The sequence below is a fragment of the Lactuca sativa genome, chromosome 5, assembly GCF_002870075.4.
Source record: "Lactuca sativa cultivar Salinas chromosome 5, Lsat_Salinas_v11, whole genome shotgun sequence".
Classification (NCBI taxonomy): domain Eukaryota; kingdom Viridiplantae; phylum Streptophyta; class Magnoliopsida; order Asterales; family Asteraceae; genus Lactuca; species Lactuca sativa.
In genome coordinates this window covers 172414178-172431671 of record NC_056627.2, presented here as the reverse complement: position 1 = coordinate 172431671, position 17494 = coordinate 172414178, and the positions used below count along the sequence as shown (strand labels likewise).

Below are 17494 nucleotides of genomic sequence, written 5' to 3'. Positions count from 1 at the left end.
CAATTGACACCGAGCACCCAACCGACATCTCCGCCCGACCCACTTACAACAGGTAAGTTCATACCCCTGAATTAACCTTTTAAATGTTTTTACATGCTTTTATGGGGGGGAATACAAGTTAAAACATGCCAGTTATCATATCAATCACATGTGATTGATAACCCGCATGCACAAGGATTTATTACACTGTCAACTGTTTTACCAAGTATGATACTGTAAATGGTTTTCCAAAACGTCTTTACTTGTTCAAATCTTTTCTCAAATTATCTCTCGTGCTGTATGTTTTACTTCAGATTTAGTTACAGCAGTATTTTAAACAAAGGTTTCCTTTACTTATATTGTTTTATCAAAGTTTTAATCAAAACTTGTTTATGAAAGATTTTCAAGGGTTTCTAAAGGTTTGAATGATTTTCTTAAGTGTAAAGGTTTTCCAAAGTTTTCATCACAGTTTTCTTCCATGTTTTTATACTCTTATTTCATCAGATACTACTGCTTCGTTAGGCCTCTACTTTGTTAAATGCTCCTACTTAGTTAAATGCTACTACTTCGTTAAATTCTACTACTTCGTTAAACGCTCGTACTTCGCGAAACGCTTCTACTTTATTAACGCTTCTACTTCGTTAACGCTTCTACTTCATGAAATGTTTCTACTTTATTAACGCTTCTACTTCGTTAACGCTTCTACTTCGTGAAACGCTTCTACTTTATTAACGCTTCTACTTCGTTAACGCTTCTACGTCGTGAAACGCTTCTACTTCGTTAACGCTTCTGCTTCGTGAAACACTTCTACTTTGCTAACGCTTCGACTTCGATAAACGCTCCTACTTTGTTAATGCTACTACTTCATTAAATGCTTCTACTTAGTTAAATGCTTCTACATCGTTAAATGCATGCATGTACCTATATAGTTATATAAATGATGTTTAATGGACTTAGGAAGGCTAGTTCGCCCTATTTCCTTTTCCTCGTTGGGATGTGGTCTGGTGGGTATCGGATATCCGTCCGAAGTTCGTTTAAACATTAATTATATATCATGTATACATGCATAGACATGAAGGTTTACATCTTTCAGTTCAGTTGTGAGTCTCTACCGTTAGTCCAGCGCCTCTTATAGAATTCAGATTACGAGATGCATCTTCAATACACGGATCTCCCTGTCGCCGAGTTGGTAACCAGAGTCTCCTATAGGGAGAGTGGGGATCGTGTGTATAGATCTATACGGGACTGACACCCCCGCACCCTGACTGCTAGCTACAGTCCACGGCCTACCAAGCCAAGTGGTGACAAATGTCATATTTACACCGACGCCTGCATGGCGTCAAGAACTCTAGTGTCGATCAGTATGGTTATGAGTATCTCCATGTTTACCTTATAATTCATGGCCTTAAGGTAACGATAATTATCACTGTATGCTGGAAACACACTCTTAGAATTACTCTTCGTTTTAGACCTTGCTAGCTGTATCTTTCATTTGATACTGTCTGGGGTCTGTGTTTCTTTGTTTTAGACCTTGCTAGCCGTATCGTACATTTGATACCGTCTGGGGTCTGTGTCTCCTATTGTAAGACTGAGCCAGGCATGTCGTTCATTCGATACTCTCCTGGAGTCTATGATTTCTTTTGCCTTAGTCAGCAGTATTTTTCTGCTGGGGCATATGTTATTTTCCCTATTGTTTATCCTCCTACTTACTTTAAAATAAAACACCGTATTTTGGTAATGATAGCATTTCAGGAAAAATTTCTCTTTAAAACATAACACTGTCGAGTCTTGGTAGAAGACTGCTTTTAATTAGAAAATATAGGATTTTCTGGAAAGGACTCTAATACACTGTAGACTCTAAACTACTACTTCTTATAAAGTTATTTTGAATAAAATGCTTACTTACACAATTGACACTAAGTACTTATGAACTCACCAGCATTTATAAAAATGTTGATACTCGCTTTCAAAATAACTTGTATTCTCAGGTCAGCAATAGACAGGTACACCCGGGAGCTTTTGTGAAGACAACCTAGAACCGAGCTGTAGCTATACTTACTTTTGTATTACTTTGATCTCTGTATTAAGTGTAACTTATGTAAAACTATTACTATTAATGCAATAGTTGTTGTACTTTGATTACTATACTGCATATGTTGTGATACTTGACATGACGTCATCCACCCCAGAACGTTTCTGTCGTTCCGGTTTTGGGGTGTGACACTTAACCTATTAAGATGGCTCAATCAGACAGGAGAACTCGTCGAGTCCAGGAAAGGACTCGACGAGTTGAAGTGGGTTATCGCGATCTTCATGACAAGAAGAACTTGACGAATTTGTTAAGGGACTCAACGAGTTGATTTAGTTGACCACGCGTCTAAGTTGTTCATGAACTCGCCAAGTTGGAAGATGACTCAACGAGTTGGGGTTGACTGGGAGTTGACCTTGAATTTGACTTTGATCAGGATGTTGACTTTGACTAGGGGTAAAATGGTCATTTTATCCTAAGAAGGATTATCATATTTTGATTAAGTGTTGTTATGGAATTGATAGTCGGAGAGTCGTCGGAGCAACAAACAGGGATTTCTCACTGGAGTTTTTAGCAGTCAGTCTTACGAGGTGAGTTTCCTTCACTAGGAACGGGTCTAAGGCACCAAGGCATGATCATTATACAATATGTTAGTAGCTGAGTATGGGAGAGGCCCGTATCTCATTTAGTCGAGTGTGGGTGAGACCCGTATCTCATAGTAGCCGAGTGTGGGCGGGGCCTGTACCTCATAACTTAGTTTGATTATGGATATAGGTCTGATGGGTAGATTTAGTTATAGTTGTTGTCTGTGTGATACTTGTATGTTTGTTTAAGTAGCTGAGTGTGGGCGAGGCCCGTATCTCATAGCAGCTAAGTGTGGGTAGGACCTATATCTCATAGTAGCTAAGTGTGGGCGAGGCCCATATCTCAAAGTAGTTGAGTGTGGGTGGGACCCGTATCTTTGAGTCAGCGAAGTGTGGGCGGGGCCCGTATCTCCCTGTTAGCGGAGTGTGGGCGGGGCTTGTATCTCCATGAGTGTGGACAGGGCCTGTATCTCTTAGTTGCATATTATATGTGTATGATATGTGGTAGTTTAGGGAGACTGACTAAGCTTCGTGCTTACAGTTTATAGTTTTGGTTTCAGGTACTTCCACTAGCAAAGGGAAGGGCTCGGGGTGATCGCATGGAACACACCACACTTTCAGCCTGGGATGTTTAGACTCTGATATTTTCTCATATGATTTTGATATAGTATTTGTCACGATGTTCTGAGATACACGATTTATGGTTTTCTTTACCATGAATGATGACTTACGGTTTTATTATGAATGTTTTAATATGAAATTTTTAGACTGTATTTTGGGGATGTTTCAAGTTGGTATCAGAGCCTTGGTTTGAGGGATCCGGGCACACTCCCAAGTGTGTATGAACTCAAACTAAAGACTTGGTATGAAAATTATCAAAAGGAAATCATTTTTATAAAACACTTTTTAGAAAAGGGAAAAGAATTTGAAAACACAAAAGAACTTTGAAAAGAGAAAAGGGTGTGGTGCATGCAATCAGCCGAGCTCAAGTAAGTACTCCCAAATTGCCCATATAAGTTTATGATATGATTATCAGCTTTATGAGAATTGCATGCTAGATTAGGACTAAGGATCTAGGAAGGATGTTTTATGTTCCTGTCAGCTTTATGAAAACTGCATGCTAGTATAGTTTAGTCAGGGATAGCCTGAGAAGTATATGCGTAATTATGTGTACTCAATGCTCAAATGTTGCTTGCTTTGTGCTTTTAGATGTTCTAGTTGTCTTTTACTAACTAGTAAATGAATATGCTAAATTACATTTTTCAAGGACTAAATAATTTCAGAAGGTTAGGTCTAGTTCTATTTTGTAGCTCTTGATTGGGTCCAACCATTGTAGGGTAGGATCTCTCATTCGAAGAATTATCTAGTCTTAATGATATGTAATAGTATTCGTAAGCTAGTTAGGGGAAGAAAGAAGGGACTTCTTATGCAGCTAATGTCGGAGAATGGGATGGTGATTACCCTAGGGCAAGCCAAGGATGAGAGTAGCAGAGAGCAGTAGCAGTGGAAGGGACTTGGTGGATTCAAGGTAGTTCTTGAGAAAAGTACGGATAGATGTGGAAGGTAGTATGGGCCCGCACTACTGAAAGTAGAGGATTCATACACGAATCAAGGAAGGCTACGATGAAACCAGGAAACTTGTAGTATTTGAGATCCCTTAAGTTATGTTTAGCATTCTGATGTTGGTTATGATGTGTTTTTCAAAATGATGGTTTTACACCCTAGACCAGCAGTTGTCAGTTCAGGGGCCAGTGATGGATCAGGCTCAGGCTCTGGAGCTGAGCAGCTAGACGAGCAGACTAGGGAGTTCATCTCCTCAAAGATCATGCACATTATTCTTGAGCAGACTCATTTGATCTTCGGTTCGATCAAGGAGGATATCCTGGAGCTTATGGATGAGAGATTGAGTGCTTTCCGCACTGAGATGGCTTTCATGATGGGGTCGCGCGCACTCACTTTCCGGGAGTTCAGAGCCTGTGGAGCACCCGAATATCTTGGGTCTCGGGATCCCATTGCGAGTACTATATGGTTAGCTGATATCGCCAATGCATTCCACACCAGCAGATGTCCCGAGGGGGACAAGGTTAGACTAGCACCCTGTCTTCTAAAGGACAGGGCACATGACTGGTGGGAGGAGGTCGGACATGCTATTGGGGATGATGCCGCATTGGACATGATGACATGGGGTGACTTCTCGGCCAGGTTCAAGGACGAGTTTGCACCAGTTATTGAGGTACATCAGTTAGCACGGGAGTTTCAGGACCTCCAGCAGACGAGGATACTATGACGGAGATCGCCACCAAGTTTAGGGAAAGGGCCCTTCTCATTCCGCAGTATGTGGCAGACGAGGAGATGAGGAAGGCCTGATCTCATGAGATGTTGCGGAAAGATAAACACTAGTTTGTGAGCCTCTCTAGCTGCAAGACGCTGGAGGACATGATTGCTAGAGATCGTGAGAGGGAGAACGATTTAGAGATGGAGAGGAAGAGGAAGCCAGAGTCGGTGTCTAGTATGGAGGGCTCGGGCAAGAAGCCTAAGACAGATTCTCGAGGGAAGGGCCAGCAGGTTCGAGGCCACTGCGACAAGTATGGCAGGTCGCACGAGGGGACATGCAGGGCAGGTAGTTCGGGTTATTTCAAGTGCGGCCGAAATGGACATATGAGTAGGGATTGTACTTCTGCTTCTACCACTACTACCACCGCATTATCTAATCTGATTTACTTTCAGTGCAATCAGAGGGGCCACATGAGGTACCGGTGTCTAAATTTAGCAGCATCAGGGAAGGTGGTGGCACCCACCCCTGCTACATTGAGGATTACAGACAGTCGTCAGGGCCGGACAGAGGCGCTAGTGGCGATGAGCAGAGCCTTCCATTTGTCAGCAGAGGAAGCACGAGCAGCTCCTGATGTCGTTACGGGTATGTATCTTCTCCTTATCTCTTCATTTATCTTGATTATTGTTTACGTTTGTGTGTTTGTTATAGGATCGTTCTTAGTGAACGGTATATCAACTTTGGTACTGTTTGATTCAGGTGACACCCGATCTTTTGTGTCGCTCGCACTTAGCTAGTGATTCATAGGAGCTCCGAGGGAGATGGATTGCACACTTGATGTAGAGATAGTAGATTACAAGACCGTCAGGGTCACGAGGGTTCATAGAGGATGTACGCTATAGTTCTTCGATGAGCAGTTTTCAGTGGATCTGGTTCATATTCCCCTGCGAGGGAACAATGTTATAGTGGGTATGGATTGGTTGACCCCCAACGAGGTAGTGATCGACTGTGAGCAATAGCTACTAAGGGTTCGGACTCGTAGTGGGGGAGGGTTAGTGATTCAAGGCGAGAGGTCGCGACATAGGTTGACTCTATGTTCAGCAGCGAGAGCTAGGCGCTACCTTCAGTAGGGGTGGGCAGGTTATATCGCCTATGTTATGGATACCTGGGATAAGGGTAAGGCGAAAGTAGACGATGTACCAGTAGTGCGAGTACTTGGACGTATACACGGAGCATCTACCTGGGATACCTCAGGAGAGGCAGGTTGAGTTTATGATTGACCTAGTCCCTGGTGCGGCTCCGATAGCCAAGGTGCCATATCGGTTGGCTCCAACCAAGATGCAGGAGTTGTCTATGCAGCTGTAGGAGCTGCTAGACAAGGGTTTTATTAGGCCGGTCAATTCACCATGGGGAGCCCCAATCCTGTTTGTGAATAAGAAGGACGGGTCACATCACATGTGTATAGACTACCGGGAGTTGAACAAGGAAACGGTGAAGAACCATTACCTAGTTTTGAGGATAGATGATTTGTTTGATCAACTTCTGGGAGCATCTTGGTTCCCCAAAATTGATCTACGGTAAGGGTATCACCAGATGCGATTCAGGGACGATGATGTACAAAAGACAACTTTTAGGACTCGATATGGTCATTATGAGTTTATGGTGATGCCGTTTGGGCTCACTAATGCTCCAGCCGCATTCATAGACCTCATGAACTGCATATGCAGACCGATGCTGGAGTGGTTTGTAATAGTATTCATTGATGACATCTTGGTTTACTCCAAGACTCAGGATCAACATGAGGAGAACCTGATGGAGGTGCTGGAGACACTGAGGAGGGAGAGACTTTTTGCAAAGTTCTCCAAGTGTGAGTTCTGATTGCGCGAGGTGCAGTTCCTTGGGCATCTCGTCAACCAGAAAGGTATTATGGTCGATCCAGCCAAGATAGAGGTCGTGATTCAATGGGAGATTCAGTGGTCTCCAACTGAGTTTCGGAGTTTCCTGGGTCTGGCAGGGTATTACAGGAGATTTATTCAGGACTTCTCCAAGATTGCAGTTTCATTGACCCAACTGACCAAGAAGTCCGTAGTTTTTCACTGGGGACCTGAGCAGCAAGCAACCTTTGAGACGCTCAAGCAGAGGTTGTACGAGGCACCGATTCTCACTCTGCCAGAGGGTGTAGATGACTTCATTGTCTACTGTGATGCTTCGATCACAGGCATGGGAGCAGTGTTGATGCAGCGGGGTCATGTGATAGCTTACGCTTCGAGAGAGCTGAAGCCTCATGAGGCTAACTATCCGACGCAAGATTTAGAGCTGGGGGCTGTGGTATTCACCCTCAAGATTTGGAGACACTACCTCTATGGGGTCCGTTGTACCATTTACATGGACCATAAGAGTTTGAGGTACCTCATGGATCAGCCGAATCTGAACATGAGGCAGCGTTGGTGGTTAGATGTGGTAAAGGATTATGATTGTGAGATCCTTTACCACCCGGGCAAGGCCAATGTGGTGGCCGACGCTCTGAGCCACAAGGAGGTAGCGGCTCTGATTAGAGATTTATGCTTGAGGATGACAGTGATCACTCCACTGTTGGAGCAGATTAGGGAGGCGCAGGTCGAGGGCCTGAAAGAAGAGTGTCAGAAGTGTTAGAGGATTGTGGGACAAGTGGCCTCATTTGATTATGACAGTCGAGGGTTGTTAACCCTGCATGGGAGGGTTTGGGTTCCATACTGGGGCGGAGTACAACAGGTTCTGATGGATGAGGCCCATAAGTCAAGGTTCTCCATCTATCCCTGGGCGACGAAGATGTACCGAGATCTTCTCCCGAATTACTTGTGGCCCTACATGAAGCGAGACGTAGCATGGTATGTAGAGAGGTTCTCGACCTGCAGGAAGGTCAAGGCCGAGCACCAGAGACCACACAGAAAGATGCAGCCGCTAGACATTCCCGTGTGGAAATGGGAGGATATCACCATGGATTTCATTACCAAGCTTCCCAGGACCGCACGTGGAGTAGATTCGATATGGGTCATCGTGGATCGGTTGACCAAGAGCACTCATTTTATCCCAATACAGAAGAGCATATTAGCTAAGAAGTTGCCTGAAATTTATGTGCACGAGATAGTGGCACAACATGGGGTACCTGCCTCAATGGTGTCAGATCGAGATGTTCATTTCACTTCCAGATTTGGAAGCGGTTTCACAAGGAGATGGGTACTCGTCTCCACTTCAGCACCGCTTTCCACCCTCAGATAGACGGACAGAGCGACAAGACGATACAGACTCTCGAGGACATGCTACGCGCATGCGTGTTAGATCTCGGTGGCAATTGGGATACATATCTTCCGTTAGCGGAATTTGCGTAAAACAACAGTTACCATGCCAGCATAGACCGACTTTCCTTTGAGATGCTCTACGGGAGGAAATGTAGGACCCCAATCTGTTCAGGAGGGCAACATGGTCCTCCTGAAGGTTTCGCCCTGGAAGGGTGTCATACGGTTTCGGAAACGGGGCAAGCTGGGCCACAGGTATATCGGCCCCTTTACATTTATAGCCCAGGTGGGCAAGGTAGCATATATACTGGATCTTCCTGCTGAGCTCAGCCATATCCACAACACTTTCGATGTTTCCTAGCTACGAAAGTGCTTAGTGGATGACACGGCGGTTGTACCCTTATAGGATATTCAGGTTGACGACAGCCTGAATTACATTAAAAGACTGGTGGCGATTCTGGATTGCAAGATGAAGGAGCTGAGAAACAAGAGGGTTTGGTTAGTGAAGGTGCAGTGGCAGCACCGCAAGGGCTCAAAGTGGACTTAGGAGCCCAAGGAGGAGATAAGGGAGCACTGCCCGGGGTTGTTTATAGATGCAAGAGACTTCAAGGACGAAGTCTAAGACAAGTGGGGGAGAATTGTAACGTCCGGTTCTCTAGTATGAATTTAATTTAATTATTTATTTATTCTGAGAGAGGGACTTGACTCGGCGAATAGCTCAGTCAGGGTGAACCCTATTTTCATGATTTTGCACACTATTTAAACACGTTAATCCCCACCCCTTAGCCTCATTTGCAGCCTCCTTGTTCCAAACCCTCAGCTACGAAACCCTAGAGTGCTTTTTGAGTGTGTGAGCCACTTTTGAGTGTTATTTGTGCCTTTAGAAGCTTGTGGAAGAAGAAGAAGTTGGAGGATTCAAGAGAAAGCCTGTAGATCTAGAAGTTTCATTCCTTTAGTTGCATCTTCTGGTAATAAAGCCTAAAACTTGATCATTCTCTTCTTAGATCTATTTATGACCTCTTTTGAGGGTTGGTCTAGGATTTGCTATTTTGTGGGTAAGGATTGAGCCATGAGTTGCTCATCCATATCTAGTGCCTTGAGAGGCTGTGAGGACATAAAGGTGCAAACTTGATGCCCTTAGAGTCCTCGTGAAAGTGCTAAAGAAGTATTTATGGACTTTTAAACCCAAAAAGGCCACGCATGAAAGCAAGCTTGAGACTTTTAGTGATTATCTGATAGCTAGACCCTAGATCTAGGTTTGCATGCATGGATTTGAGATTCTAAGGCTTTTTGTACAAGATCCATGTCTTTAAGGAATTAGGGTTTTGTCTAAACCCTTTAAGAAGAGTTATGAATGGGTAAAGTTGGAAACTTTACCCTTATCAAGGCCATTCCAGTAAGCAAATGAACTAAGGACCTTGGATCCAGAAGATAGGGGCTTAACCTATTAAGATGGCTCAATCATACAGGGGAACTCATCGAGTCTAGGAAAGGACTCGACGAGTGGAAGTGGGTTATCCCGATCTTCATGACAGGAAGAACTTGACGAGTCTGTTAAGGGACTCGATGAGTTGACTTAGTTGACTACGTGTCTGAGTTCTTCATGAACTCGCCGAGTTGGGGTTGACTGGGAGTTGACCTTGAATTTGACTTTGATCAGGATGTTAACGTTGACTAGGGTTAAAATGGTCTTTTTACCCTAAGAAGGATTATCATATTTTGATTAAGTGTTGTTATGGAATTGATAGTCGGAGAGTCACCGGAGCAACAGACAGGGATTTCTCACTCGAGTTTTTAGCAGTCAGTCTTACAAGGTGAGTTTCCTTCACTAGGAACGAGTCTAAGGCACCAAGGGAGGCCTGTTATACGATATGTTAGCAGCTAAGTGTGGGAGAGGCCTATATCTCATAGTAATCGAGTGTGGGCGAGACCCGTATCTCATAGTAGCCAAGTGTGGGCAGGGCCCGTATCTTATAGCTTAGTTTGATTATGGATATATGCCTAATGGATAGATTTATTTATTTATATTTGTTATATGTGTGATACTTATATGTTTTTTTAAGTAGCTAAGTGTAGGCGAGGCCCGTATCTCATTGCAGTTGAGTGTGGGCGGGGCCCGTTTCTCATAGTAGTCGAGTGTGGGCGGGGCCCGTATCTCGAAGTAGCTAAGTGTGGGAGGGGCTCGTATCTCAGAGTCAGCGGAGTGTGGGGGGTTCGTATCTCCCAGTTAGCAAAGTATAGGCGGGGCCCGTATCTCCATGAGTGTGGGCGGGGCTCATATCTCTTAATTGTATGTTATATGTGTATGGTATGTGGTAGTTTAAGGAGACTCACTAAGCTTCGAGCTTAAAGTTTACAGTTTTGGTTTCAGGTACTTCCACTAGCAAAGGGAAGGGCTCGGGATGATCGCATGGCACACACCACAGTTTCAGCCTGGGATGTTTAGACTCTGATATTTTCTCATATGATTTTGATTTAGTATTTGTCACGATGTTATGAGATACACGATTTATGGTTTTCTTTATAATGAATGATGACTTACGGTTTTATTATGAATGTTTTAAAATGAAATTTTTGGTCTGTATTTTGGGGATGTTTCAAATACACCATTTGATAAATATATAAGTAAATCAAACTTATATCAAATTTTTATGGCTCCCATGGCCAAAGCTTTTTATATAAGGATGTTGAATACCAATTTATATAAAATAAAGTCATATCACACTTTGTGAAAACTTAAAATAGCCAAATTTACTCTTGAAACCTTGTACAGGCATTTGTATAATTTATATGTAAAACTCATAAGTTTCGATTTTATAAACTTCGTAAATTCGTCTCGGGGTATTAATTAAGTGTATCTTACTTAATTTGGAAGCTGACACTTAACCACTAGGGCAAACTCCTCCCACATAAATATTGTGTTTTTGTATAAAAACAAAGGGTTTATATAAATAACTTATTAAATGTAAGTTAATTGACCTTAACCAATCATGTCATGTTGTAAATTAAGTGTTATCGAACTTAGTTTATAGTATTGACACTTATCATTTTGAGTCACAAACTATCCCACTAAATATAGTCTCTTCCAACTAGTATGAGTGAACAAAGACCCCGTATAAACCTAGTGCAAAATTTTTATGGTAACAAAACAAATTTGGGATCTAAGATGAGCCTATAACCGACACTATAAATGTTCCTGCCCCATAAGAGCACAAGAAATGGAGGTATCTGGTTATTACAAACACCTTACATAGTCATGTAGTAATAAAGAAAGAAACACTTGACACATGTTAGTCTCGTCAAACGAAGTTCTAGCTAGCAACCACATATGGAGATTATCGACTCGCATAAATCTTTCCATACATAATAGATCTACACCAAAGTTTATTATTATAAATGTATTCTGTGTGCATAGATTTACACTACAAATCCCTCTAGGATTAACGGTTATAGTTTAGAGGATTTTGAATAAGACAACCGGTTTTAGTGTACACAGCAACATAGCCCATAGCTTAGGAAATGATCCTAGCCCATAAAGCTTTTATAAACAAACATAGCTCACAAAGAGTGTCTTGTGAGTGTGATGGAACCTAACAATACGTAGAGGAATCCTAATCCTAAACTTTCTGATATAAGACTTTAGAATACATATAATTATTTGGTGTTTAGGAATCATTTTGACGTCAGTCTTTTAGTATTTCAGATTCGTAAGACTTAAGATATTTTCAAATCTTATTGTTTGTGATGACGAAATTCGGGCAGCCTGACGGCTATTTTTATAGCATCTTCCAGTTTCCAACCAACATGAAAACCAACAATATACATAATATTTGATAAGTTGCATAATTGATATGATGTATAATTTATTAGGGAACAATTCATAAAATCTGATAATCAGTTATGTTATCATATATGACGAATTTCGTATTACAACTAAAATGATATATATTTTTATAATAGTTATAAAAATAAAATATATCGTTTATTTAGAAATCATTTCTACATGATGATCAAGAGTATAATAATAATAATAATAATAATAATAATAATAATAATAATAATAATAATAATTGATTTTTGGTATATTTTCAATTAATTATTATGTATTTGTCAAATTTTTGTTTATCAACCATTTAAGTCAATGTACATTCCTTTTGTACATAATTATGATGAATAGCATATTTGGTCATATGTATAATGTCTTTTCCTGCTTTCTAAACATTTTCGTGCATATATATGCGACGAGTATTATAATTTATGATTCGTCAAATAACTTATATATTTACAGTAATCTACTTAAAATCTTGTGATTTCTATTAATATTATTTAATATATCACAACAAGGTGTACTTATATAATTTATAGCATTCTACTATAACTTATATGATTTATTGATGATTTCTACAATTTAGATCGCTATTTCATAAAATTTTGACCAATAATAAAGTATGATGCTATTTTATGTATAAAAGTTAGGAATCATCAAAAATTTAATAGACACTCATGTATTCTCCCCCAAATATTAAAACTGTAAAAGAAGGGCCGTCGAAATTCACATTCGATGTGTGATCTCGATCTAGGTTCGTTTTGTGAAGCTTGTCGTGAGAAACCATATTTTACACCTTGAATTTGGAATAAACCATCAGGACTATTTTGATTAAAGTAAAAGAGAATCGGGGTTGATTTGTAATTTAGTTAACCAAAAGCGGTAGTTTTGGTTAATCAAAACAAATAAGAGTGGGATTTGGTGTATTTTAGCAGATGTAGGGATGTTTTGGAAATAATTTAACAAATGGAGGGTTGTTAACTAAATTCATTAGCCACAGGCGACGAGTTTTGATCAATCTTTTCAGATTGGGTTATTTTTGTATCACTCGACATTTTTAGGGGTTGATATGGTTATTTCTCATAAACAAAAGAGTTTAGTGCTTTTTTGCCCTCGTCTCTTGCTTGATCGATCAAAGGAATGAATGGACGCGAAAAAGAAACGTAAATGAAACAAACATATACCTCTTGTGGCTTATCTGTTGAGCGAAGGGAAGAGGGAATCAGAGGCAAATCAGATGCCTCTAATGGAGTCACAAAACACCAAAAGCAAATGGAGGATAATGAGAGTGAGGCTAGGAGACACCAAAAATGGCTAAGGTTCTTCTTGGAATTCTTAAGAGACTTTTTTGGTGATGCTAGGGGTTATATTTATAGTATGGAATTCCTAGGGTTTCACTTGTAAACCTTAATTCACTTCCTTGGGCCTTTACTGCAATAATCCATATGATAAGCCCTTTGGACTAACTCTTCATGGACTTCCACATAAAATTAGTACATCCTAATCAACATGGATCATTAGCCCAAACTATTGATATTGCCATATTTATACCTATTTTTAGGCAATATTTGAGTACATTTTTATTAAAAAGTTGGTAATTTGCTTAGAATAATGGTACTTATGAGCTTAAATGTTATTTACAGCCAAAAAGAAGACATTTTGAAGAAAAGGGACTAAAAGCGTTAAAGAAAGAAACTTTGGGAATTAAAAGATTAAAAGTGAAGAAAATCGGGAAAAAGATTATTCACGACGTTAGACTTAAAGAATTCACGACGTGAATAGTTGGTTCTAGAAGATATGTACGCGGGTGAAGGAATCCTTGACTGGCATGGTTATCTACAACTCATGTCGTGAATATCTTATTATTCACAACGTGAATTTATGGATATCAGCAACTATATAAATCCGTGACCATTACGAATAGAGGCAACTTTGGCTGAAAAAGAGGAGTTCCAGAAGACAATTTTGAAGAGAGAAAAGTTATGGGAAGAGGCTTTCAACACCAAAAAGAGTGAAGGTCCATAATTTAGTTTATTTTAGAACATGTTTTCTTTCAATTTAAGTTGTGTTGGTTTATTAGTTGTTAGGATGAGCAGCTGAATCTAGCTATTCTTGTTTAGCTAGATGAAGCTTCAACCTCTTAAATAGTTTAATGTTTATGGATTAAGTTTAGTTGGTAAAAATTGCTTGTGTTTGATTTGCATAACCTAGCATGCTATTGTTTGTTTCTCTAATTGCTTGATTGCATGTTTTGTGTAGCTTTGTGACCATTAACTGCATGAATTTGTTTACCTAATGATTTAGTGAACATTAAATTGTTAAAGCTAGGATTGACCAATCTTAGTTAGCAATTAGAATAAATAAACTTAGCTATGCTAGAGAACGTGTATTGTGACCATAATTGCGTTTATATTACAAATCTTACATAGCATAATTACATTCATAATTAGTTATGTGTTTAATTATGTGTGAACATACATGGTTTGACATGAATTAGTTAATTATTGGTAAGTTAGAACTAGATTACTAATATAAATAAAAACCAACTTAATAATCCGTAATCATTAGCTAGCCATAAGGAAGAAGTGGATTCAAACTAAACAAGAGTGTGTTTTTAGTTATTAAATTTGAATTAAAGTTCGTCTGATCTTGTAAAATCAGATAAAACCCCTTTTAAACTTGTTAATAATTAGGTTAATTTAATAGTAAGTAAATTAATTAGTAAGACCATTCCCTGTGATCGACACTCGACTTACCCAAACTATACTATAATCTGACTAGGTACACTGCCTATAAGTGCATAGTTAGTTTAAGTTTGTTAGGTTATAAATATTAAAATTAGTGGGTACTTTCGTGCACATCAAGTTTTTGGCGCCGTTGCCGAGGAACGGATTAGATTATTAGTTTATTTAGTTGCATTAGATTAATCTACCCCTTTTTGTGGAATAAAATCTGCAAAAAGGTTAATTGGTTATTTATTTTTGTTAGCTTAGCTTAGTTGATTAGCATATAACAAAAATTTTGTTTTCTGTTTCTGCCACAAAATTCACGACGTGAGTTTTAATAAACTCACGACGTGAAAGCTGAGATTTCAGTTTTTATTATTTTCTTATTTTAGTTCAGTTTTACGTTTTTTAGTTTAGCAAGTTGCAGGAGTTCAAGACCAGAGGCTCAAACACACCCTTGGTGCCACCACTTGAAGATCCCGAGTCTGCAATTCACAAGAAAAAGACGCCCTTACAAGAAATGAAGTCAGCTTTTTCTAGGAAGTCGGGAAAGAAGACAGGAGAATCAAGTTCATCCTCGAGGCACAAGAGCAATCTTGAACATTTGGATCATACGCCCGTCCAAACCGAGTCCGAAAGCGATACCGAGCCGGAATTTGAAGAACACACGAGCGAACCCGAGAACGAGCTAAGGAACGAGATGGCAGCAATTGAAGAGATGTCATTGGGAGCTTACAAGAAGCGGATCCGAGAAGATATGGGTCCCGGTTTAGTCCAACCCGCAATACCTGCCACTGCCACATTCGAGTTGAAGGGGCACATATTGACTGCACTGAAGGATATCCCATTTTTTGGGAAAGATCATGAGGATGCTTTTAAGCATCTAGATTAAGTCAACGACATTGCGGATTACTTCAATGTCCTAAATGTCAACAGAAACACAGTCTTACTTAGGATGCTTCCCATCACTTTCAAAGGAGCTGCTAAGGTGTGGTTAAAGTCACTTCCACCGGGTACAATTACCACATGGGCTCAAATGCGTGAGCAATTCCTGGACCAGTTTTGCCCGCCATCCAAGATAGCCAAACTCAAGAAGGCAATAGCCAACTTTGAGCAACAGCTGGGGGAGTCATTATACGAAGCATGGGAGCGGTACAAGGGCTTGCTCAGAAATTGCCCTCAGCATGACCTAAATGTGCAAAAAGAGATGTCGATCTTCTATGATGGGGTTAACGTTATGACGAGACAACTCCTTGATTCTCAAGGACCTTTGACAAAGAAAAATCCAAGGGAGGTTAAGGAGCTGATTGAAGAATTCGCGAAGCACTCTCGCGAATACCACAACCCTAGGCAAGATGGAATCAAAAGCAGTGGAGGGGCCCAAAATGAAGAAATAGCAGTTGTGATGGCTATGCTGAATAATTTGGATCGAAGGATAACACAAATGGACCAGTCAATACATGCCATAAGAGTGGGTTGCGAGAGATGTAGTGGTCCACACTTGACCAAGGACTGCAATTTAGATGAGTTTGGGAACAGAAAAGCTCAAGTGTGCTACTCAAGTGGGGATAAGTTTGATGAGGACTGGAGGAAACCGAAGAAGTAGTGGCTGCCATATGAAGAGTATAAGAAGCAAAAAGAAGAGAAGTATAGGCAGACAGGTCGAGGCTTTTATCAAAAGGAGCAGCCACCAGCCAAGAAGAAACCCGATCTAGAGACTATGTTGATGAAGTTTATGGAAGCTTCGGAAAAGAGACACGATGCCACTGATTCTGCTATTAATGAACAGCAAAATTTAATTAAGAATCAGCAAGCCTCCATCCATAACCTTGAAGTTCAAGTTAGTCAACTAGCCACTCTAGTTCATGAGAAGTTATCCCCGAAAAATACCGAAACGAAGACCCAATCTCATGTAATGGCCATAGACACCGAAGAGGAAGCCATCTCTGAGTTCCTGGAGGCATTGGAAGAAGAACCACAGCAGCCCGATCCAAAGATGAAGAAGACCAAGCTCGAAAATCATGAAGCTGCTGAGTTCCAGAATTCACGACGTGAACCTTATATGTTCACGACGTGGGCCCGACATGAACATAAAAATTTTGTAGTTGGTTCGGTTTATCAACCGCCTTTGCCATTTCCTTCTCAAGCTACCCTTAGTCCACTGGAGAGAGAGCATAGAGAGTTTGTAAAGCATGTGAAGGGGATCCCGATTAATACTCCCTTTGTCGAGTCCTTATCCAAAACTCCCGAGCATCAAAAATTACTGCAAGATTTGATAGACACTCGCAAGCAATTAAAGAAGCAGTCTAAGGTGGTTCTAAGTGAACAAAGCTCAAAAGCTGTGTTGGGAGAGACACCAGAGAAGATGGGGGACCCTGGACGCCTCACTCTTCCGTGTGAGTTTGGTAATAAATTGAAGGTTAATGCTTTAGCCGATTCTGGGGCTAGCATTAATTTGATGCCTTTTTCATTTTATAAAAAATTGGAAATTCAGAAGACGAAGGCTACAAAAATGACGATTCACATGGCGAACCGTTCAGTGACACAACCCCGGGGCATAGTGGAGGATATTTTGGTGAAAATTGGAAAATTTGTTTTTCCAATAGATTTTGTAGTAATGGATAGGAAGGAAGATCCCAATGTTCCAATTATCCTTGGCCGTCCATTGCTTAACACTGGTGGAGCTTTGGTTGATATTCGCGAGTCTAAGCTCACCTTGAGAGTTGGAGATGAAAAAGAAGTTTTTGGGATAGAAGATGGCTTTCCAAAGGAACATGTTCAAGAAGAGGTGTTCACAATCAAT

The 17494-nt window shown here is 40.6% G+C and overlaps 1 non-coding gene across 1 annotated transcript; it reads right to left on the bottom strand.

Annotated features, from left to right (window-relative positions):
• Nucleotides 1–15775: 15775 nt before the first annotated feature.
• Nucleotides 15776–15882, bottom strand: LOC111883597 (small nucleolar RNA R71). Its single transcript, XR_002847487.1, has one exon. It is a non-coding gene; the product is annotated as a small nucleolar RNA R71 (small nucleolar RNA).
• Nucleotides 15883–17494: the final 1612 nt, after the last annotated feature.